This window comes from Apostichopus japonicus, chromosome 2 (assembly GCF_037975245.1).
Source record: "Apostichopus japonicus isolate 1M-3 chromosome 2, ASM3797524v1, whole genome shotgun sequence".
NCBI lineage: Eukaryota > Metazoa > Echinodermata > Holothuroidea > Aspidochirotida > Stichopodidae > Apostichopus > Apostichopus japonicus.
The window spans coordinates 19997501-20023541 of NC_092562.1; the positions used below are offsets into that span (position 1 = coordinate 19997501).

At 34.3% G+C, this 26041-nt stretch overlaps 1 protein-coding gene across 3 annotated transcripts in view; it reads left to right on the top strand.

The window, feature by feature from the left end:
- Window positions 1-26041, top strand: part of LOC139981488 (receptor-type tyrosine-protein phosphatase delta-like) — a 234767-nt gene that overhangs the window by 84484 nt on the left and 124242 nt on the right. The window lies entirely within an intron of this gene.

The following is a 26041-nucleotide window of genomic DNA, read 5'->3' on the forward strand; positions in this document are numbered from 1 at the left end:
ATCAGATCACATGAACAACTGAAACAAATGTCTACAGGAAATCTGTACACATGGATTATCTGTGAATTTCTCAAATTGCTTTCTGGGATAGCTGACGCATTTGTATCATGCAACCGGTGTCAAAGCTCAACCTCGTAATATTTCAACCAAGTTAGTGTACAAAATGTTAAAACGAAGTGGACTGACAGTATAAATTGAAACATTTCATCATATGGGCTATTTTTTAAAAGTGTGCTTATATTTTTGCCCCTAACCCCTAAATAATTCATCAGGGCAATGCAGTGTTTGCAATTCCCACATCTGGCTGTGCAATCCCACAAAGAACATTTGTCTGCTGACGAAATGCCCGAACTCTTTTCTTGCATATATGCAATTATTTAATGAGCAACTGATCCACTTGTTCATTAGCCTATATACACATAAAAATTTTTGAAAATTGATCAGTCCCACAGAAATACGTCTTAGAAGAAAAGAAGCTTGTTTGCATATCTTCTAGTATGGTTAGAAAATTAGACCTCGTTTCATTAAAATTGGCAACACAATACTTAAGTTCAAGACATAATTAGGTGTAATAACTTTCCCATTCTGAAATACTGTCCAAACTAGTAATGGAGAAACATTTGCAGGAATTTAATGTCTCATAAATGATAACAAGACTGAAGTGAACAAAGCTTTTCAAGAAGACAATTACATTTACAGCACAACATGAGACTGATGATAAATAACGTTCAGTGATTTTGTATTATAGAATATTGAGAATCTGCAGCAATTGCTACTATGTTTCCATAAATTGTTTAACAGTCCCATTCAGGGTTTGCCAAATTTAAACTTTGACCATCCCAGTTTATTGCACAGAAATGTCAGTGAAAATAACACATTTCTGTGCATTTTTCATATCAATAGTCATTAGTTTTATTGAGTTATCTGTCGTTAAAAATGCTGAACTGAATAAATGCTGCCATAATTTTTAAGGAGGGTGTAGATTCTACAAACTTCAATCAATATATGCAAGTCCCGCCAAACAGATCACCTGCCAATCAAATCTCTCTGTGTTGTTTATGACCGTTATAAACCTAGGCCTTTACTATCACTTTCATGTTTAAGCTGTTCCTTCTCTTGAAAGGTATCTTTCTATCGGTTTTACCGATGTAGCTTGCAAATTGTGTAATTTGCTTCCATTGCAATGAATACGCAGGTGATTTCAGACGTTTCCTCCGTGGAATTTTAAATAGTGTTCGATACGAATGGGACTGCATTGAAGACTATTTTGTTTACATTTGTGTAATGAACCTTACTAAAATAGGCAGTCGCAGTGATATTAGGGTAAATTGATACCGCCATAAGGGCAACAGAAATATTTCTTTCGATTGTGACAGCTTTTCTCCATATACCCACCTGGTCAGAGTGAATTTAGGTTAACAAACATTGAATCTACTTCGGAAGTTTGTTTTCAGAAATTCATAAGCAAACTGTGAATTGGACTTTAATTTGATATTACCAATTGTAAGCCTGAATTGAAATACGATAGGCATGCAGATAGATAATACTGTTCAGTAAAATTAATTCCCAGAGAAAAGTTGTTTGACACAAGCAGGGAGCTGCTAGTAGCAGCTCCCTGACACAAGTACTGTCCACTGCCACACAGTAATACCTAATAAAGTAAAACATGATACCCTCCCACCAGGGAGCTGCTACTCTAACAGCAGCTCCCTGCTCCCACCCTCACCCTTCTGCCAATCAAGGTAGGCCATGTGTAGTTAATTTGAATCCCCTTGCCTACTGAAATAAAGGACTGAAGTCTTTGTGTTTCAGCTAATAAAAGACCTTGGCAGAAAGCTAATCCACCATGAAAGGGTCAATTACTTCCCCTAAGGCAGCTTTAATTGCTGTGTGTCCTTATGTGAGGACATTGCTACCTTCTATATGTGCAATATCAACAAACTGAGTTAAGCCACAAATTTGATTGTAACTTTGTGACTCTTTCAGCTCAAGCTTTTGAATGCCATAAGTTCTATAGGATCTCTGATTGGTCCTTCCTTGGTAGGCATGTACAGGGCAAACAAATGAGAACAGGGGATTCATGAAATAAGAAGAATGCAGTATCGTTGTGAAGAACTCATCACCCCCAGTACCACTGTGGATACTGTTGATAGGCTTGTTTTACATGCAATTTTTATGCACATTTCTAGTTATTAACTCTCACTATTTATTCCCATAGCTACTTTCAGATGAAATTGTTAATACTGGTGGATCCTGGGGGCCACGAGGGGGCTTAGCATACTAAAAAACTACCAAATTTATAGAAAATTCAAAACTCTCTTAAATGCAGCAACTTTCCAAGGGGGAAGGATTGTCCCCTTCTCTGAGACCCTCTTCAGGACCACGGGTAGATACCCCCCCACCCCCACCCTCCTGAGGGCAATCAAAATAACTTAAAAAGAATTTTGATTTTGGACTTAACATATTACCAGTTTGCATGTAGAAACCCTGAAAATTATTTCTTAAACAGTTCTGGGGGGGGGGGGGGGGTTCCTGCCCTTATGCCCCTCTACCAGTACCTGATCACTATCACTTCATTTTGGTCTTTTCTAAACGTGAATTCTGGAACCACTGATACCAGGAGCCCTATTAGAAGTGGCCCAATAAATGGAGATTGTGATTATAAAGGAGGCAGTGAGGCCTTGCCCCCAACACTGGTCGGTTGAGGGAAAATCACTTTCAACAGTTGGATAAAAAATATTCACCGGTGGAGGAGGGGGGAGCATGGGCTGAGGTAATTATTTTCTGGATATTCGATTTCACATTCCGCATTACAAACACAACCATTCCCAACGATCTAATTTGCCAAATTTAATGGGTGGAAATTATGCCCCGCCAAAATGTCATATTTAAGGCGCATTTTGTGGTCCATAGCATGGGACTCTCATGCAGAGACTGTTGCATTATTGCCATTAGTCTCCGGTTGGCTACATGAAGTTTTCCTTGTTCTCTCTTACCTAGGTAAGATTGTCCTAAATTTCTACCTTTTGGTCAAATTAGGTAATAATAAGCGAACCATAAATGTCTTGAGATCTTAAATGTGCTGGTTTTCTGCTGGTGTATATACTAAATGGTTAGCGAGGCCACAGCTGTGGGGTAATTTTGAGTGATGTCACAATTGACGTCACTTCGGGATTCCCCCAAATTGTGTAGTCCAGCCGCTACAGTTTGGCATACTTTGTATGTATGTCTTGGCCACATTTTACCATTCTTCGTTTCTATGATCCAATACTGAAACAAACTGTCGCATTATTGCCATTAGTCACTGTTATTTGAAGATTTCCTTGTTCTCTCTCCCGTAGTGTCCTGACGTAGGAATACGCATCTGGCTGTTTGATGCAGGGTTTGTTGCAATTAATACACAATTCATTCTGTTATGTGTAATTATCACTATCTCGATATTCAACAATTTCAGTTGATACTATGGTCTTGTACATTTATCAGAAGCCTTCCTTTGATTATGGCAGATTTGCTGCGGAAAAGTGAAGAAGCCAATCAGGTTTGTCAAATGGGCTCATTTCCCCCAATATGGTATCCAAGCCCTCCATCCTCCAGTGAACTATCACTTGGTCTTAGATTGTTTTCTACAATGCAAGACGCATGACGTAGTATCATTGCCAAAACCTACATATAACATATTTCAATCAGAGTTGGCCTTGAATTTATTCCTCCACATGTCCTTTTTCCATAACACTCCACAGGATTTCTTGGTTTCTTCAAAGAAGTAGAATTTTGTTCTTTTCTCTGCGCAACTTACGTGATGCGTACTTAAGCATGCTATCTCATACAGCATGAGAGTAGCTAAACCAATTGTCATGACACAACTGCAGATTGCCAAGGCATAAAGTAAATATTTTTCTGACTTAAGCTACATGTCCGAGTGAGGAGGAGATCGATTTTTTTTGGTCAAATTTGGCTCTGACGTGGAATGGCCCATGAAGTCATCTCCAGTTAATACTTTATTTATCAAAGTAATATTAGCATTGTTTGCAAGGTTGAAGGTTAAGGTCATGAGAAACAAATGGAATCTCACTGTCTGCATCCCACAAGGTAAATGAAGGTTTCTACTTTAGGGTGCTATTAGATACATTAAGGTATACTTATATCACATTATAGTTCTGTACCCCACAAGCCATACACTGGTTCTCAAATTATATTTAGGTCCTATAATTATGCAAATAATAAGTATTTTCCTGTACAGATTATCGCTATCAATTAGATGAATTCATATCAAGGAATTTCCATTGTTTGCTGGGTCGAAAATTTAAGTTCTTTAGAGAAAAATTGTAATTTAATTTCACTCTCTGTACCCCACAAGGTATCCTGGCACTCATACAACATGACCAGAATACAGCATCAATAGGTGAATTTTCATATTCCAGTATAAAACCTGGGTCAAAGTTATTGTTTGGCATCTTATAGCAACGAAGGCATCTACTTTAGGCTGCAACTTAGATGCATTAAGGTATACTTATATCACATTTGAATTTTGTACCTCACAAGCTACACTGGTACTCGTATAATATTTAGGTCCTACAATGAAAATAATAAATTTACTGTACAGATTACCACTGTCAATTAGATGAATTCATATCAAGAAATTTCCATTGTTTGCTAGGTAGAAGGATTTAGTTCTTTTGAGCCAAATTGAAGTTTTATTTCACTTTCTGTACACCACAAGGTATCCTGGCACTCATACAACATGGCCAGAATACAGCATCAATAGGTGAATTTTCATTATCCAGTATAAAGCCAGGGTCAAAGTTATTGTTGGCTTCTAATAGCAATGAAGGCATCTACTTTAGGCTGCAACAAGGATGCATTAAGGTATATTTATATTACATTAAAGTTCTGTACCCCACAAGCTACACTTGAACTCATATAATCTTAGGTCCTACAATGGGAGTAAAAAAGTATTTTCCTGAACAGGTTACAGCTGTCAATTAGATGAATTCACATCAAGGAACTGCCATTGTCTGCTAGGTCGAAAGTTTAACTTCTTGTTAAGTTCTTGAGAGACAAATTGTAATTTAATTTCACAGTCTGTACCCCACAAGGTATCCCGACACTCATACCACATGACCAGAGTACAGTATCAACAAGATAATTTTCATTATCCTGTATATAAAGCACTGTAAAAATATTGTTGGCTACTCGTAGCAATGAAGGCATCTACTCTAGGCTGCCATTTAGATGCATTAAGGTATACATATCACATTAAAGTTCTGTACCCCACAAGCTACACTGGTACTCATATAATCTTAAGTCCTACAATGCGAATAATAAGTATTTTTTTTGTATAGAGTATCGCTGTCAATAAGATTAATTTATATTGAAGAATTTCCAGTGTTTGCTAGGTAGATGGATTTAGTTCTTATTAAGTTCTTGAGAGACATATTGTAATTTAACTGTCTGTACCCCACAAGGTAACCTGGCACTCATACCACATGACCAGAGTACAGTATCAACAAGTTAATATTTATTATCCAGTATATAAAGCACTGTCAAAGTTATTGTTGGCTACTCATAGCAATGAAGGCACCAACTTTAGGCTGCCACTTAGATGCATTAAGGTATATGTTTGGCTAGGTAGAAGGATTTAGCTCTTGTTAAGTTCTTGAGAGACAAATTTTAATTTAATTTAACTGTATGTACCCCACAAGGTATCCTGGCACTCATACCACATGACCAGAGTACAGTACGACAAATTGTTATTTAACTGTCTGTACCCCACAAGGTATCCTGGCACTCATACAACATGACCAGAATACAGCAACAATAGGTGAATTTTCATATTCCAGTATAAAACCAGGGTCAAAGTTATTGTTTGGCTTCTAATAGCAATGGAGGCATCTACTCTAGTTGCCACTTAGATGCATTAAGGTATATTTATATCACATTTAACTTCTGTACCCCACAAGCTACACTGGTACTCATATAATATTAGGTCCTACAATGCGAATGATAAGTTTTATTCTGTATAGATTATCGCTGTCAATTAGATGAATTTATATTGAAGAGTTTTCATTGTTTGCTAGGTAGATGGATTTAGTTCTAATTAAGTTCTTGAGAGACATATTGTAATTGTAATTTAACTGTCTGTACCCCACAAGGTATCCTGGCACTCATACGGCATGACCAGAATACAGCATCAATAGGTGAATTTTCATTATCCTGTATATAAAGCACTGTCAAAGTTATTGTTGGCTACTCATAGCAATGAAGGCATCTACTTAAGGCTGCCATTTAGATGCATTATTTTTAAGGTATATTTATATGACATTTAAGTTTTGTACCCCACAAGCTACACTGGTACTCATATAATATAAGGTCCTACAATGCGAATGATAAGTTTTTTTCTGTATAGATTATCGCTGTCAATTAGATGAATTTATATTGAAGAGTTTTCATTGTTTGCTAGTTAGATGGATTTAGTTCTAATTAAGTTCTTGAGAGACATATTGTAATTGTAATTTAACTGTCTGTACCCCACAAGGTATCCTAGCACTCATACCACATTACCAGAATACAGCAATAATAGGTGAATTTTCATATTCCAGTATGAAACCAGGGTCAAAGTTATTGTTTGGCTTCTAATAGCAATGGAGGCATCTACTCTAGCTGCCACTTAGATGCATTAAGGTGTATTTATATCACATTTAAGTTTTGTACCCCACAAGCTACACTGGTACTCATATAATATTAGGTCCTACAATGCGAATGATAAGTATTTTTCTGTATGGATTATCGCTGTCAGTGAGATGAATTTATATTGAAGAATTTTCATTGTTTGCTATATAGGTAGATGGATTTAGTTCTTTTTAGGTTCTTGAAAAAAAATTGTAATTTAACTGTCTGTACCCCACAAGGTATCCTGGCACTCATACCACATGACCAGAGTACAGTACGACAAATTGTAAGTTAACTGTCTGTACCCCACAAGGTATCCTGGCACTCATACAACATGACCAGAGTACAGTATCAACAAGTTAATATTTATTATCCAGCATATAAAGCACTGTAAAAAATATTGTTGGCTACTCATAGCAATGAAGGCATCTACTTTAGGCTGCCATTTAGAAGCACATGTTTATATTACATTTAAGTTCTGTACCCCACAAGCTACACTTGTACTCATATAATATAAGGTCCTACAATGCGAATGATAAGTTTTATTCTGTATAGATTATCGCTGTCAATTAGATGAATTTATATTGAAGAGTTTTCATTGTTTGCTAGGTAGATGGATTTTGTTCTAATTAAGTTCTTGAGAGACATATTGTAATTGTAATTTAACTGTCTGTACCCCACAAGGTATCCTGGCACTCATACCACATGACCAGAATACAGCATCAATAGGTGAATTTTCATTATCCTGTATATAAAGCACTGCCAAAAATATTGTTGGCTACTCATAGCAATGAAGGCATCTACTTAAGGCTGCCATTTAGATGCATTATTTTTAAGGTATATTTATATGACATTTAAGTTTTGTGCCCCACAAGCTACACTGGTACTCATATAATATAAGGTCCTACAATGCGAATGATAAGTTTTATTCTGTATAGATTATCGCTGTCAATTAGATGAATTTATATTGAAGAATTTTCATTGTTTGCTAAGTAGATGGATTTTGTTCTTATTAAGTTCTTGAGAGACATATTGTAATTTAACTGTCTGTACCCCACAAGGTAACCTGGCACTCATACCACATGACCAGAGTACAGTATCAACAAGTTAATATTTATTATCCAGTATATAAAGCACTGTCAAAGTTATTGTTGGCTACTCATAGCAATGAAGGCACCAACTTTAGGCTGCCACTTAGATGCATTAAGGTATATGTTTGGCTAGGTAGAAGGATTTAGCTCTTGTTAAGTTCTTGAGAGACAAATTTTAATTTAATTTAACTGTATGTACCCCACAAGGTATCCTGGCACTCATACCACATGACCAGAGTACAGTACGACAAATTGTTATTTAACTGTCTGTACCCCACAAGGTATCCTGGCACTCATACAACATGACCAGAATACAGCAACAATAGGTGAATTTTCATATTCCAGTATAAAACCAGGGTCAAAGTTATTGTTTGGCTTCTAATAGCAATGGAGGCATCTACTCTAGTTGCCACTTAGATGCATTAAGGTATATTTATATCACATTTAACTTCTGTACCCCACAAGCTACACTGGTACTCATATAATATTAGGTCCTACAATGCGAATGATAAGTATTATTCTGTATAGATTATCGCTGTCAATTAGATGAATTTATATTGAAGAGTTTTCATTGTTTGCTAGGTAGATGGATTTAGTTCTAATTAAGTTCTTGAGAGACATATTGTAATTGTAATTTAACTGTCTGTACCCCACAAGGTATCCTGGCACTCATACGGCATGACCAGAATACAGCATCAATAGGTGAATTTTCATTATCCTGTATATAAAGCACTGTCAAAGTTATTGTTGGCTACTCATAGCAATGAAGGCATCTACTTAAGGCTGCCATTTAGATGCATTATTTTTAAGGTATATTTATATGACATTTAAGTTTTGTACCCCACAAGCTACACTGGTACTCATATAATATAAGGTCCTACAATGCGAATGATAAGTTTTTTTCTGTATAGATTATCGCTGTCAATTAGATGAATTTATATTGAAGAGTTTTCATTGTTTGCTAGTTAGATGGATTTAGTTCTAATTAAGTTCTTGAGAGACATATTGTAATTGTAATTTAACTGTCTGTACCCCACAAGGTATCCTAGCACTCATACCACATTACCAGAATACAGCAATAATAGGTGAATTTTCATATTCCAGTATGAAACCAGGGTCAAAGTTATTGTTTGGCTTCTAATAGCAATGGAGGCATCTACTCTAGCTGCCACTTAGATGCATTAAGGTGTATTTATATCACATTTAAGTTTTGTACCGCACAAGCTACACTGGTACTCATATAATATTAGGTCCTACAATGCGAATGATAAGTATTTTTCTGTATGGATTATCGCTGTCAGTGAGATGAATTTATATTGAAGAATTTTCATTGTTTGCTATATAGGTAGATGGATTTAGTTCTTTTTAGGTTCTTGAAAAAAAAATTGTAATTTAACTGTCTGTACCCCACAAGGTATCCTGGCACTCATACCACATGACCAGAGTACAGTACGACAAATTGTAATTTAACTGTCTGTACCCCACAAGGTATCCTGGCACTCATACAACATGACCAGAGTACAGTATCAACAAGTTAATATTTATTATCCAGCATATAAAGCACTGTAAAAAATATTGTTGGCTACTCATAGCAATGAAGGCATCTACTTTAGGCTGCCATTTAGAAGCACATGTTTATATTACATTTAAGTTCTGTACCCCACAAGCTACACTGGTACTCATATAATATAAGGTCCTACAATGCGAATGATAAGTTTTATTCTGTATAGATTATCGCTGTCAATTAGATGAATTTATATTGAAGAATTTTCATTGTTTGCTAGGTAGATGGATTTAGTTCTAATTAAGTTCTTGAGAGACAAATTGTAATTTAACTGTCTGTACCCCACAAGGTATCCTGGCACTCATACCACATGACCAGAATACAGCATCAATAGGTGAATTTTCATTATCCTGTATATAAAGCACTGCCAAAAATATTGTTGGCTACTCATAGCAATGAAGGCATCTACTTAAGGCTGCCATTTAGATGCATTATTTTTAAGGTATATTGATATGACATTTAAGTTTTGTACCCCACAAGCTACACTGGTACTCATATAATATAAGGTCCTACAATGAGAATGATAAGTTTTATTCTGTATAGATTATCGCTGTCAATTAGATGAATTTATATTGAAGAGTTTTCATTGTTTGCTAGGTAGATGGATTTTGTTCTAATTAAGTTCTTGAGAGACATATTGTAATTGTAATTTAACTGTCTGTACCCCACAAGGTATCCTGGCACTCATACCACATGACCAGAATACAGCATCAATAGGTGAATTTTCATTATCCTGTATATAAAGCACTGCCAAAAATATTGTTGGCTACTCATAGCAATGAAGGCATCTACTTAAGGCTGCCATTTAGATGCATTATTTTTAAGGTATATTTATATGACATTTAAGTTTTGTGCCCCACAAGCTACACTGGTACTCATATAATATAAGGTCCTACAATGCGAATGATAAGTGATATTCTGTATAGATTATCGCTGTCAATTAGATGAATTTATATTGAAGAATTTTCATTGTTTGCTAAGTAGATGGATTTTGTTCTTATTAAGTTCTTGAGAGACAAATTGTAATTTAACTGTCTGTACCCCACAAGGTATCCTGGTACTCATACCACATGACCAGAATACAGTATCAATAGGTGAATTTTCATATTCCAGTATAAAACCAAGGTCAAAGTAATTGTTGGCTTCTAATAGCAATGAAGGCATCTACTTAAGGCTGCCACTTAGATGCATTAAGGTGTATTTATATCACATTTAAGTTCTGTACCCCACAAGCTACACTGGTACTCATATAATATTAGGTCCTACAATGCGAATGATAAGTTTTATTCTGTATAGATTATCGCTGTCAATTAGATGAATTTATATTGAAGAGTTTTCATTGTTTGCTAGGTAGATGGATTTAGTTCTAATTAAGTTCTTGAGAGACATATTGTAATTGTAATTTAACTGTCTGTACCCCACAAGGTATCCTGGCACTCATACCACATGACCAGAATACAGCATCAATAGGTGAATTTTCATTATCCTGTATATAAAGCACTGCCAAAAATATTGTTGGCTACTCATAGCAATGAAGGCATCTACTTAAGGCTGCCATTTAGATGCATTATTTTTAAGGTATATTTATATGACATTTAAGTTTTGTACCCCACAAGCTACACTGGTACTCATATAATAAACGGTCCTACAATGCGAATGATAAGTGATATTCTGTATAGATTATCGCTGTCAATTAGATGAATTTATATTGAAGAGTTTTCATTGTTTGCTAAGTAGATGGATTTTGTTCTTATTAAGTTCTTGAGAGACAAATTGTAATTTAACTGTCTGTACCCCACAAGGTATCCTGGTACTCATACCACATTACCAGAATACAGTATCAATAGGTGAATTTTCATATTCCAGTATAAAACCAAGGTCAAAGTTATTGTTGGCTTCTAATAGCAATGAAGGCATCTACTTTAGGCTGCCACTTAGATGCATTAAGGTGTATTTATATCACATTTAAGTTCTGTACCCCACAAGCTACACTGGTACTCATATAATATTAGGTCCTACAATGCGAATGATAAGTTTTATTCTGTATAGATTATCGCTGTCAATTAGATGAATTTATATTGAAGAGTTTTCATTGTTTGCTAGGTAGATGGATTTTGTTCTTATTAAGTTCTTGAGAGACAAATTGTAATTTAACTGTCTGTACCCCACAAGGTATCCTGGTACTCATACCACATTACCAGAATACAGTATCAATAGGTGAATTTTCATATTCCAGTATGAAACCAAGGTCAAAGTTATTGTTGGCTTCTAATAGCAATGAAGGCATCTACTTTAGGCTGCCACTTAGATGCATTAAGGTGTATTTATATCACATTTAAGTTCTGTACCCCACAAGCTACACTGGTACTCATATAATATTAGGTCCTACAATGCGAATGATAAGTTTTATTCTGTATAGATTATCGCTGTCAATTAGATGAATTTATATTGAAGAGTTTTCATTGTTTGCTAGGTAGATGGATTTAGTTCTAATTAAGTTCTTGTGAGACATATTGTAATTGTAATTTAACTGTCTGTACCCCACAAGGTATCCTGGCACTCATACCACATGACCAGAATACAGCATCAATAGGTGAATTTTCATAATCCTGTATATAAAGCACTGTCAGAAATATTGTTGGCTACTCATAGCAATGAAGGCATCTACTTAAGGCTGCCATTTATATGCATTATTTTTAAGGTATATTTATATGACATTTAAGTTTTGTACCCCACAAGCTACACTGGTACTCATATAATATAAGGTCCTACAATGCGAATGATAAGTTTTATTCTGTATAGATTATCGCTGTCAATTAGATGAATTTATATTGAAGAATTTTCATTGTTTGCTAGGTAGATGGATTTAGTTCTAATTAAGTTCTTGAGAGACAAATTGTAATTTAACTGTCTGTACCCCACAAGGTATCCTGGCACTCATACCACATGACCAGAATACAGCATCAATAGGTGAATTTTCATTATCCTGTATATAAAGCACTGCCAAAAATATTGTTGGCTACTCATAGCAATGAAGGCATCTACTTAAGGCTGCCATTTAGATGCATTATTTTTAAGGTATATTGATATGACATTTAAGTTTTGTACCCCACAAGCTACACTGGTACTCATATAATATAAGGTCCTACAATGCGAATGATAAGTTTTATTCTGTATAGATTATCGCTGTCAATTAGATGAATTTATTTGAAGAATTTTCATTGTTTGCTAGGTAGATGGATTTTGTTCTTATTAAGTTCTTGAAAGACAAATTGTAATTTAACTGTCTGTACCCCACAAGGTATCCTGGCACTCATACCACATGACCAGAGTACAGTATCAACAAGTTAATATTTATTATCCAGTATATTAAGCACTGTAAAAAATATTGTTGGCTAGTCATAGCAATGAAGGCATCTACTTAAGGCTTCCACTTAGATGCATTAAGGTGTATTTATATCACATTTAAGTTCTGTACCCCACAAGCTACACTTGTACTCATATAATATTAGGTCCTACAATGCGAATGATAAGTTTTATTCTGTATAGATTATCGCTGTCAATTAGATGAATTTATATTGAAGAATTTTCATTGTTTGCTAGGTAGATGGATTTTGTTCTTATTAAGTTCTTGAGAGACAAATTGTAATTTAACTGTCTGTACCCCACAAGGTATCCTGGTACTCATACCACATTACCAGAATACAGTATCAATAGGTGAATTTTCATATTCCAGTATAAAACCAAGGTCAAAGTTATTGTTGGCTTCTAATAGCAATGAAGGCATCTACTTTAGGCTGCCACTTAGATGCATTAAGGTGTATTTATATCACATTTAAGTTCTGTACCCCACAAGCTACACTGGTACTCATATAATATTAGGTCCTACAATGCGAATGATAAGTTTTATTCTGTATAGATTATCGCTGTCAATTAGATGAATTTATATTGAAGAGTTTTCATTGTTTGCTAGGTAGATGGATTTAGTTCTAATTAAGTTCTTGAGAGACATATTGTAATTGTAATTTAACTGTCTGTACCCCACAAGGTATCCTGGCACTCATACCACATGACCAGAATACAGCATCAATAGGTGAATTTTCATTATCCTGTATATAAAGCACTGCCAAAAATATTGTTGGCTACTCATAGCAATGAAGGCATCTACTTAAGGCTGCCATTTAGATGCATTATTTTTAAGGTATATTTATATGACATTTAAGTTTTGTACCCCACAAGCTACACTGGTACTCATATAATATAAGGTCCTACAATGCGAATGATAAGTTTTATTCTGTATAGATTATCGCTGTCAATTAGATGAATTTATTTGAAGAATTTTCATTGTTTGCTAGGTAGATGGATTTTGTTCTTATTAAGTTCTTGAAAGACAAATTGTAATTTAACTGTCTGTACCCCACAAGGTATCCTGGCACTCATACCACATGACCAGAGTACAGTATCAACAAGTTAATATTTATTATCCAGTATATTAAGCACTGTAAAAAATATTGTTGGCTACTCATAGCAATGAAGGCATCTACTTAAGGCTTCCACTTAGATGCATTAAGGTATATTTATATCACATTAAAGTTCTGTACCCCACAAGCTACACTTGTACTCATATAATCTTAAGTCCTACAATACGAATACAAATTTTACTGTACATATAACCGCGGTCAATCGGTGAATTCATATCAAGGAATATCCATTGTTTGCTAGGTAGAAAGATTTAGCTCTTGTTAAGTTCTTGAGAGACAAATTTTAATTTAAATGTCTGTACGCCACAAGGTATCCTGGTACTCATACAACATGACCAGAACACAGCATCAATAGGTGAATTTTCATATTTCAGTATAAAATCAGGGTCAAAGTTATTGTTTGGCTTCTAATAGCAATGGAGACATCTACTCTAGTTGCCACTTAGATGCATTAAGGTATATTTCTATCACATTTAACTTCTGTACCCCAGAAGCTACACTGGTACTCATATAATATTAGGTCCTACAATGCGAATGATAAGATTTATTCTGTATAGATTATCGCTGTCAATTAGATGAATTTATATTGAAGAGTTTTCATTGTTTGCTAGGTAGATGGATTTAGTTCTAATTAAGTTCTTGAGAGACATATTGTAATTGTAATTTAACTGTCTGTACCCCACAAGGTATCCTGGCACTCATACCACATGACCAGAATACAGCATCAATAGGTGAATTTTCATTATCCTGTATATAAAGCACTGCCAAAAATATTGTTGGCTACTCATAGCAATGAAGGCATCTACTTAAGGCTGCCATTTAGATGCATTATTTTTAAGGTATATTTATATGACATTTAAGTTTTGTACCCCACAAGCTACACTGGTACTCATATAATATAAGGTCCTACAATGAGAATGATAAGTTTTATTCTGTATAGATTATCGCTGTCAATTAGATGAATTTATTTGAAGAATTTTCATTGTTTGCTAGGTAGATGGATTTAGTTCTAATTAAGTTCTTGAGAGACATATTGTAATTGTAATTGAACTGTCTGTACCCCACAAGGTATCCTGGCACTCATACCACATGACCAGAATACAGCATCAATAGGTGAATTTTCATTATCCTGTATATAAAGCACTGCCAAAAATATTGTTGGCTACTCATAGCAATGAAGGCATCTACTTAAGGCTGCCATTTATATGCATCATTTTTAAGGTATATTTATATGACATTTAAGTTTTGTACCCCACAAGCTACACTGGTACTCATATAATATAAGGTCCTACAATGCGAATGATAAGTTTTATTCTGTATAGATTATCGCTGTCAATTAGATGAATTTATTTGAAGAATTTTCATTGTTTGCTAGGTAGATGGATTTTGTTCTTATTAAGTTCTTGAAAGACAAATTGTAATTTAACTGTCTGTACCCCACAAGGTATCCTGGCACTCATACCACATGACCAGAGTACAGTATCAACAAGTTAATATTTATTATCCAGTATATTAAGCACTGTAAAAAATATTGTTGGCTACTCATAGCAATGAAGGCATCTACTTAAGGCTTCCACTTAGATGCATTAAGGTATATTTATATCACATTAAAGTTCTGTACCCCACAAGCTACACTTGTACTCATATAATCTTAAGTCCTACAATACGAATACAAATTTTACTGTACATATAACCGCGGTCAATCGGTGAATTCATATCAAGGAATATCCATTGTTTGCTAGGTAGAAAGATTTAGCTCTTGTTAAGTTCTTGAGAGACAAATTTTAATTTAAATGTCTGTACGCCACAAGGTATCCTGGTACTCATACAACATGACCAGAACACAGCATCAATAGGTGAATTTTCATATTTCAGTATAAAATCAGGGTCAAAGTTATTGTTTGGCTTCTAATAGCAATGGAGACATCTACTCTAGTTGCCACTTAGATGCATTAAGGTATATTTCTATCACATTTAACTTCTGTACCCCAGAAGCTACACTGGTACTCATATAATATTAGGTCCTACAATGCGAATGATAAGATTTATTCTGTATAGATTATCGCTGTCAATTAGATGAATTTATATTGAAGAGTTTTCATTGTTTGCTAGGTAGATGGATTTAGTTCTAATTAAGTTCTTGAGAGACATATTGTAATTGTAATTTAACTGTCTGTACCCCACAAGGTATCCTGGCACTCATACCACATGACCAGAATACAGCATCAATAGGTGAATTTTCATTATCCTGTATATAAAGCACTGCCAAAAATATTGTTGGCTACTCATAGCAATGAAGGCATCTACTTAAGGCTGCCATTTAGATGCATTATTTTTAAGGTATATTTATATGACATTTAAGTTTTGTACCCCACAAGCTACACTGGTACTCATATAATATAAGGTCCTACAATGAGAATGATAAGTTTTATTCTGTATAGATTATCGCTGTCAATTAGATGAATTTATATTGAAGAGTTTTCATTGTTTGCCAGGTAGATGGATTTAGTTCTAATTAAGTTCTTGAGAGACATATTGTAATTGTAATTGAACTGTCTGTACCCCACAAGGTATCCTGGCACTCATACCACATGACCAGAATACAGCATCAATAGGTGAATTTTCATTATCCTGTATATAAAGCACTGTCAAAAATATTGTTGGCTACTCATAGCAATGAAGGCATCTACTTAAGGCTGCCATTTAGATGCATTATTTTTAAGGTATATTTATATGACATTTAAGTTTTGTACCCCACAAGCTACACTGGTACTCATATAATATAAGGTCCTACAATGCGAATGATAAGTTTTATTCTGTATAGATTATCGCTGTCAATTAGATGAATTTATATTGAAGAATTTTCATTGTTTGCTAGGTAGATGGATTTAGTTCTAATTAAGTTCTTGAGAGACAAATTGTAATTTAACTGTCTGTACCCCACAAGGTATCCTGGCACTCATACCACATGACCAGAATACAGCATCAATAGGTGAATTTTCATTATCCTGTATATAAAGCACTGCCAAAAATATTGTTGGCTACTCATAGCAATGAAGGCATCTACTTAAGGCTGCCATTTAGATGCATTATTTTTAAGGTATATTTATATGACATTTAAGTTTTGTACCCCACAAGCTACACTGGTACTCATATAATATAAGGTCCTACAATGCGAATGATAAGTTTTATTCTGTATAGATTATCGCTGTCAATTAGATGAATTTATTTGAAGAATTTTCATTGTTTGCTAGGTAGATGGATTTTGTTCTTATTAAGTTCTTGAAAGACAAATTGTAATTTAACTGTCTGTACCCCACAAGGTATCCTGGCACTCATACCACATGACCAGAGTACAGTATCAACAAGTTAATATTTATTATCCAGTATATTAAGCACTGTAAAAAATATTGTTGGCTAGTCATAGCAATGAAGGCATCTACTTAAGGCTTCCACTTAGATGCATTAAGGTGTATTTATATCACATTTAAGTTCTGTACCCCACAAGCTACACTTGTACTCATATAATATTAGGTCCTACAATGCGAATGATAAGTTTTATTCTGTATAGATTATCGCTGTCAATTAGATGAATTTATATTGAAGAATTTTCATTGTTTGCTAGGTAGATGGATTTTGTTCTTATTAAGTTCTTGAGAGACAAATTGTAATTTAACTGTCTGTACCCCACAAGGTATCCTGGTACTCATACCACATTACCAGAATACAGTATCAATAGGTGAATTTTCATATTCCAGTATAAAACCAAGGTCAAAGTTATTGTTGGCTTCTAATAGCAATGAAGGCATCTACTTTAGGCTGCCACTTAGATGCATTAAGGTGTATTTATATCACATTTAAGTTCTGTACCCCACAAGCTACACTGGTACTCATATAATATTAGGTCCTACAATGCGAATGATAAGTTTTATTCTGTATAGATTATCGCTGTCAATTAGATGAATTTATATTGAAGAGTTTTCATTGTTTGCTAGGTAGATGGATTTAGTTCTAATTAAGTTCTTGAGAGACATATTGTAATTGTAATTTAACTGTCTGTACCCCACAAGGTATCCTGGCACTCATACCACATGACCAGAATACAGCATCAATAGGTGAATTTTCATTATCCTGTATATAAAGCACTGCCAAAAATATTGTTGGCTACTCATAGCAATGAAGGCATCTACTTAAGGCTGCCATTTAGATGCATTATTTTTAAGGTATATTTATATGACATTTAAGTTTTGTACCCCACAAGCTACACTGGTACTCATATAATATAAGGTCCTACAATGAGAATGATAAGTTTTATTCTGTATAGATTATCGCTGTCAATTAGATGAATTTATTTGATGAATTTTCATTGTTTGCTAGGTAGATGGATTTTGTTCTTATTAAGTTCTTGAAAGACAAATTGTAATTTAACTGTCTGTACCCCACAAGGTATCCTGGCACTCATACCACATGACCAGAATACAGCATCAATAGGTGAATTTTCATTATCCTGTATATAAAGCACTGTCAAAAATATTGTTGGCTACTCATAGCAATGAAGGCATCTACTTAAGGCTGCCATTTAGATGCATTATTTTTAAGGTATATTTATATGACATTTAAGTTTTATACCCCAGAAGCTACACTGGTACTCATATAATATAAGGTCCTACAATGTGAATGATAAGTTTTATTCTGTATAGATTATCGCTGTCAATTAGATGAATTTATTTGAAGAATTTTCATTGTTTGCTAGGTAGATGGATTTAGTTCTAATTAAGTTCTTGAGAGACAAATTGTAATTTAACTGTCTGTACCCCACAAGGTATCCTGGCACTCATACCACATGACCAGAATACAGCATCAATAGGTGAATTTTCATTATCCTGTATATAAAGCACTGCCAAAAATATTGTTGGCTACTCATAGCAATGAAGGCATCTACTTAAGGCTGCCATTTAGATGCATTATTTTTAAGGTATATTTATATGACATTTAAGTTTTGTACCCCACAAGCTACACTGGTACTCATATAATATAAGGTCCTACAATGCGAATGATAAGTTTTATTCTGTATAGATTATCGCTGTCAATTAGATGAATTTATTTGAAGAATTTTCATTGTTTGCTAGGTAGATGGATTTTGTTCTTATTAAGTTCTTGAAAGACAAATTGTAATTGAACTGTCTGTACCCCACAAGGTATCCTGGCACTCATACCACATGACCAGAGTACAGTATCAACAAGTTAATATTTATTATCCAGTATATTAAGCACTGTAAAAAATATTGTTGGCTAGTCATAGCAATGAAGGCATCTACTTAAGGCTTCCACTTAGATGCATTAAGGTGTATTTATATCACATTTAAGTTCTGTACCCCACAAGCTACACTTGTACTCATATAATATTAGGTCCTACAATGCGAATGATAAGTTTTATTCTGTATAGATTATCGCTGTCAATTAGATGAATTTATATTGAAGAGTTTTCATTGTTTGCTAGGTAGATGGATTTAGTTCTAATTAAGTTCTTGAGAGACATATTGTAATTGTAATTTAACTGTCTGTACCCCACAAGGTATCCTGGCACTCATACCACATGACCAGAATACAGCATCAATAGGTGAATTTTCATTATCCTGTATATAAAGCACTGCCAAAAATATTGTTGGCTACTCATAGCAATGAAGGCATCTACTTAAGGCTGCCATTTAGATGCATTATTTTTAAGGTATATTTATATGACATTTAAGTTTTGTACCCCACAAGCTACACTGGTACTCATATAATATAAGGTCCTGCAATGAGAATGATAAGTTTTATTCTGTATAGATTATCGCTGTCAATTAGATGAATTTATTTGAAGAATTTTCATTGTTTGCTAGGTAGATGGATTTTGTTCTTATTAAGTTCTTGAGAGACAAATTGTAATTTAACTGTCTGTACCCCACAAGGTATCCTGGCACTCATACCACATGACCAGAATACAGCATCAATAGGTGAATTTTCATTATCCTGTATATAAAGCACTGTCAAAAATATTGTTGGCTACTCATAGCAATGAAGGCATCTACTTAAGGCTGCCATTTAGATGCATTATTTTTAAGGTATATTTATATGACATTTAAGTTTTGTACCCCAGAAGCTACACTGGTACTCATATAATATAAGGTCCTACAATGTGAATGATAAGTTTTATTCTGTATAGATTATCGCTGTCAATTAGATGAATTTATTTGAAGAATTTTCATTGTTTGCTAGGTAGATGGATTTAGTTCTAATTAAGTTCTTGAGAGACAAATTGTAATTTAACTGTCTGTACCCCACAAGGTATCCTGGCACTCATACCACATGACCAGAATACAGCATCAATAGGTGAATTTTCATTATCCTGTATATAAAGCACTGTCAAAAATATTGTTGGCTACTCATAGCAATGAAGGCATCTACTTAAGGCTGCCATTTAGATGCATTATTTTTAAGGTATATTTATATGACATTTAAGTTTTGTACCCCACAAGCTACACTGGTACTCATATAATATAAGGTCCTACAATGCGAATGATAAGTTTTATTCTGTATAGATTATCGCTGTCAATTAGATGAATTTATTTGAAGAATTTTCATTGTTTGCTAGGTAGATGGATTTTGTTCTTATTAAGTTCTTGAAAGACAAATTGTAATTGAACTGTCTGTACCCCACAAGGTATCCTGGCACTCATACCACATGACCAGAGTACAGTATCAACAAGTTAATATTTATTATCCAGTATATTAAGCACTGTAAAAAATATTGTTGGCTAGTCATAGCAATGAAGGCATCTACTTAAGGCTTCCACTTAGATGCATTAAGGTGTATTTATATCACATTTAAGTTCTGTACCCCACAAGCTACACTTGTACTCATATAATATTAGGTCCTACAATGCGAATGATAAGTTTTATTCTGTATAGATTATCGCTGTCAATTAGATGAATTTATATTGAAGAATTTTCATTGTTTGCTAGGTAGATGGATTTTGTTCTTATTAAGTTCTTGAGAGACAAATTGTAATTTAACTGTCTGTACCCCACAAGGTATCCTGGTACTCATACCACATTACCAGAATACAGTATCAATAGGTGAATTTTCATATTCCAGTATAAAACCAAGGTCAAAGTTATTGTTGGCTTCTAATAGCAATGAAGGCATCTACTTAAGGCTGCCACTTAGATGCATTAAGGTGTATTTATATCACATTTAAGTTCTGTACCCCACAAGCTACACTGGTACTCATATAATATTAGGTCCTACAATGCGAATGATAAGTTTTATTCTGTATAGATTATCGCTGTCAATTAGATGAATTTATATTGAAGAATTTTCATTGTTTGCTAGGTAGATGGATTTTGTTCTTATTAAGTTCTCGAGAGACAAATTGTAATTTAACTGTCTGTACCCCACAAGGTATCCTGGCACTCATACCACAGGACCAGAGTACAGTACAACAAATTGTAATTTAACTGTCTGTACCCCACAAGGTATCCTGGCACTCATACCACATGACCAGAATACAGCATCAATAGGTGAATTTTCATTATCCTGTATATAAAGCACTGCCAAAAATATTGTTGGCTACTCATAGCAATGAAGGCATCTACTTAAGGCTGCCATTTAGATGCATTATTTTTAAGGTATATTTATATGACATTTAAGTTTTGTACCCCACAAGCTACACTGGTACTCATATAATATAAGGTCCTACAATGCGAATGATAAGTTTTATTCTGTATAGATTATCGCTGTCAATTTATTTGAAGAATTTTCATTGTTTGCTAGGTAGATGGATTTTGTTCTTATTAAGTTCTTGAAAGACAAATTGTAATTGAACTGTCTGTACCCCACAAGGTATCCTGGCACTCATACCACAGGACCAGAGTACAGTACAACAAATTGTAATTTAACTGTCTGTACCCCACAAGGTATCCTGGCACTCATACCACATGACCAGAATACAGCATCAATAGGTGAATTTTCATTATCCTGTATATAAAGCACTGCCAAAAATATTGTTGGCTACTCATAGCAATGAAGGCATCTACTTAAGGCTGCCATTTAGATGCATTATTTTTAAGGTATATTTATATGACATTTAAGTTTTGTACCCCACAAGCTACACTGGTACTCATATAATATAAGGTCCTACAATGCGAATGATAAGTTTTATTCTGTATAGATTATCGCTGTCAATTAGATGAATTTATTTGAAGAATTTTCATTGTTTGCTAGGTAGATGGATTTTGTTCTTATTAAGTTCTTGAAAGACAAATTGTAATTGAACTGTCTGTACCCCACAAGGTATCCTGGCACTCATACCACATGACCAGAGTACAGTATCAACAAGTTAATATTTATTATCCAGTATATTAAGCACTGTAAAAAATATTGTTGGCTAGTCATAGCAATGAAGGCATCTACTTAAGGCTTCCACTTAGATGCATTAAGGTGCATTTATATCACATTTAAGTTCTGTACCCCACAAGCTACACTTGTACTCATATAATATTAGGTCCTACAATGCGAATGATAAGTTTTATTCTGTATAGATTATCGCTGTCAATTAGATGAATTTATATTGAAGAATTTTCATTGTTTGCTAGGTAGATGGATTTTGTTCTTATTAAGTTCTTGAGAGACAAATTGTAATTTAACTGTCTGTACCCCACAAGGTATCCTGGTACTCATACCACATTACCAGAATAGAGTATCAATAGGTGAATTTTCATATTCCAGTATAAAACCAAGGTCAAAGTTATTGTTGGCTTCTAATAGCAATGAAGGCATCTACTTTAGGCTGCCACTTAGATGCATTAAGGTGTATTTATATCACATTTAAGTTTTGTACCCCACAAGCTACACTGGTACTCATATAATATTAGGTCCTACAATGCGAATGATAAGTTTTATTCTGTATAGATTATCGCTGTCAATTAGATGAATTTATATTGAAGAATTTTCATTGTTTGCTAGGTAGATGGATTTTGTTCTTATTAAGTTCTCGAGAGACAAATTGTAATTTAACTGTCTGTACCCCACAAGGTATCCTGGCACTCATACCACAGGACCAGAGTACAGTACAACAAATTGTAATTTAACTGTCTGTACCCCACAAGGTATCCTGGCACTCATACCACATGACCAGAATACAGCATCAATAGGTGAATTTTCATTATCCTGTATATAAAGCACTGCCAAAAATATTGTTGGCTACTCATAGCAATGAAGGCATCTACTTAAGGCTGCCATTTAGATGCATTATTTTTAAGGTATATTTATATGACATTTAAGTTTTGTACCCCACAAGCTACACTGGTACTCATATAATATAAGGTCCTACAATGCGAATGATAAGTTTTATTCTGTATAGATTATCGCTGTCAATTAGATGAATTTATTTGAAGAATTTTCATTGTTTGCTAGGTAGATGGATTTTGTTCTTATTAAGTTCTTGAAAGACAAATTGTAATTGAACTGTCTGTACCCCACAAGGTATCCTGGCACTCATACCACATGACCAGAGTACAGTATCAACAAGTTAATATTTATTATCCAGTATATTAAGAACTGTAAAAAATATTGTTGGCTAGTCATAGCAATGAAGGCATCTACTTAAGGCTTCCACTTAGATGCATTAAGGTGTATTTATATCACATTTAAGTTCTGTACCCCACAAGCTACACTTGTACTCATATAATATTAGGTCCTACAATGCGAATGATAAGTTTTATTCTGTATAGATTATCGCTGTCAATTAGATGAATTTATATTGAAGAATTTTCATTGTTTGCTAGGTAGATGGATTTTGTTCTTATTAAGTTCTTGAGAGACAAATTGTAATTTAAATGTCTGTACCCCACAAGGTATCCTGGTACTCATACCACATTACCAGAATACAGTATCAATAGGTGAATTTTCATATTCCAGTATAAAACCAAGGTCAAAGTTATTGTTGGCTTCTAATAGCAATGAAGGCATCTACTTTAGGCTGCCACTTAGATGCATTAAGGTGTATTTATATCACATTTAAGTTCTGTACCCCACAAGCTACACTGGTACTCATATAATATTAGGTCCTACAATGCGAATGATAAGTTTTATTCTGTATAGATTATCGCTGTCAATTAGATGAATTTATATTGAAGAAATTTCATTGTTTGCTAGGTAGATGGATTTAGTTCTAATTAAGTTCTTGAGAGACATATTGTAATTGTAATTTAACTGTCTGTACCCCACAAGGTATCCTGGCACTCATACCACATGACCAGAATACAGCATCAATAGGTGAATTTTCATTATCCTGTATATAAAGCACTGCCAAAAATATTGTTGGCTACTCATAGCAATGAAGGCATCTACTTAAGGCTGCCATTTATATGCATTATTTTTAAGGTATATTTATATGACATTTAAGTTTTTTACCCCACAAGCTACACTGGTACTCATATAATATAAGGTCCTACAATGCGAATGATAAGTTTTATTCTGTATAGATTATCGCTGTCAATTAGATGAATTTATTTGAAGAATTTTCACTGTTTGCTAGGTAGATGGATTTTGTTCTTATTAAGTTCTTGAAAGACAAATTGTAATTTAACTGTCTGTACCCCACAAGGTATCCTGGCACTCATACCACATGACCAGAGTACAGTATCAACAAGTTAATATTTATTATCCAGTATATTAAGCACTGTAAAAAATATTCTTGGCTACTCATAGCAATGAAGGCATCTACTTAAGGCATCCACTTAGATGCATTAAGGTATATTCATATCACATTAAAGTTCTGTACCCCACAAGCTACACTTGTACTCATATAATCTTAAGTCCTACAATACGAATACAAATTTTACTGTACAGATAACCGCGGTCAATCGGTGAATTCATATCAAGGAATATCCATTGTTTGCTAGGTAGAAAGATTTAGCTCTTGTTAAGTTCTTGAGAGACAAATTTTAATTTAAATGTCTGTACGCCACAAGGTATCCTGGTACTCATACAACATGACCAGAACACAGCATCAATAGGTGAATTTTCATATTCCAGTATAAAATCAGGGTCAAAGTTATTGTTTGGCTTCTAATAGCAATGGAGACATCTACTCTAGTTGCCACTTAGATGCATTAAGGTATATTTATATCACATTTAAGTTCTGTACCCCAGAAGCTACACTGGTACTCATATAATATTAGGTCCTACAATGCGAATGATAAGTTTTATTCTGTATACATTATCGCTGTCAATTAGATGAATTTATATTGAAGAATTTTCATTGTTTGCTAGGTAGATGGATTTAGTTCTAATTAAGTTCTTGAGAGACAAATTGTAATTTAACTGTCTGTACCCCACAAGGTATCCTGGTACTCATACCACATTACCAGAATACAGTATCAATAGGTGAATTTTCATATTCCAGTATAAAACCAAGGTCAAAGTTATTGTTGGCTTCTAATAGCAATGAAGGCATCTACTTTAGGCTGCCACTTAGATGCATTAAGGTATATTTATATCACATCAAAGTTCTGTACCCCACAAGCTACACTGGTACTCATATAATCTTAAGTCCTATGATGCAAATTATCAATTTACTATACAGATATCCATGGTAAATTCTTTGAATTCATATTGAAGGATTTCCATTGTTTGTTAGGTAGAAGGATTTAGTTCTTGTTAAGTTCTTGAGAGACAAATTGTAATTTAACTGTCTGTACCCCACAAGGTATCCTGGCACTCATACCACATGACCAGAGTACAGTACAACAAATTGTAATTTAACTGTCTGTACCCCACAAGGTATCCTGGCACTCATACCACATGACCAGAATACAGCATCAATAGGTGAATTTTCATTATCCTGTATATAAAGCACTGCCAAAAATATTGTTGGCTACTCATAGCAATAAAGGCATCTACTTAAGGCTGCCATTTAGATGCATTATTTTTAAGGTATATTTATATGACATTTAAGTTTTGTACCCCACAAGCTACACTGGTACTCATATAATATAAGGTCCTACAATGCGAATGATAAGTTTTATTCTGTATAGATTATCGCTGTCAATTAGATGAATTTATTTGAAGAATTTTCATTGTTTGCTAGGTAGATGGATTTTGTTCTTATTAAGTTCTTGAGAGACAAATTGTAATTTAACTGTCTGTACCCCACAAGGTATCCTGGCACTCATACCACATGACCAGAGTA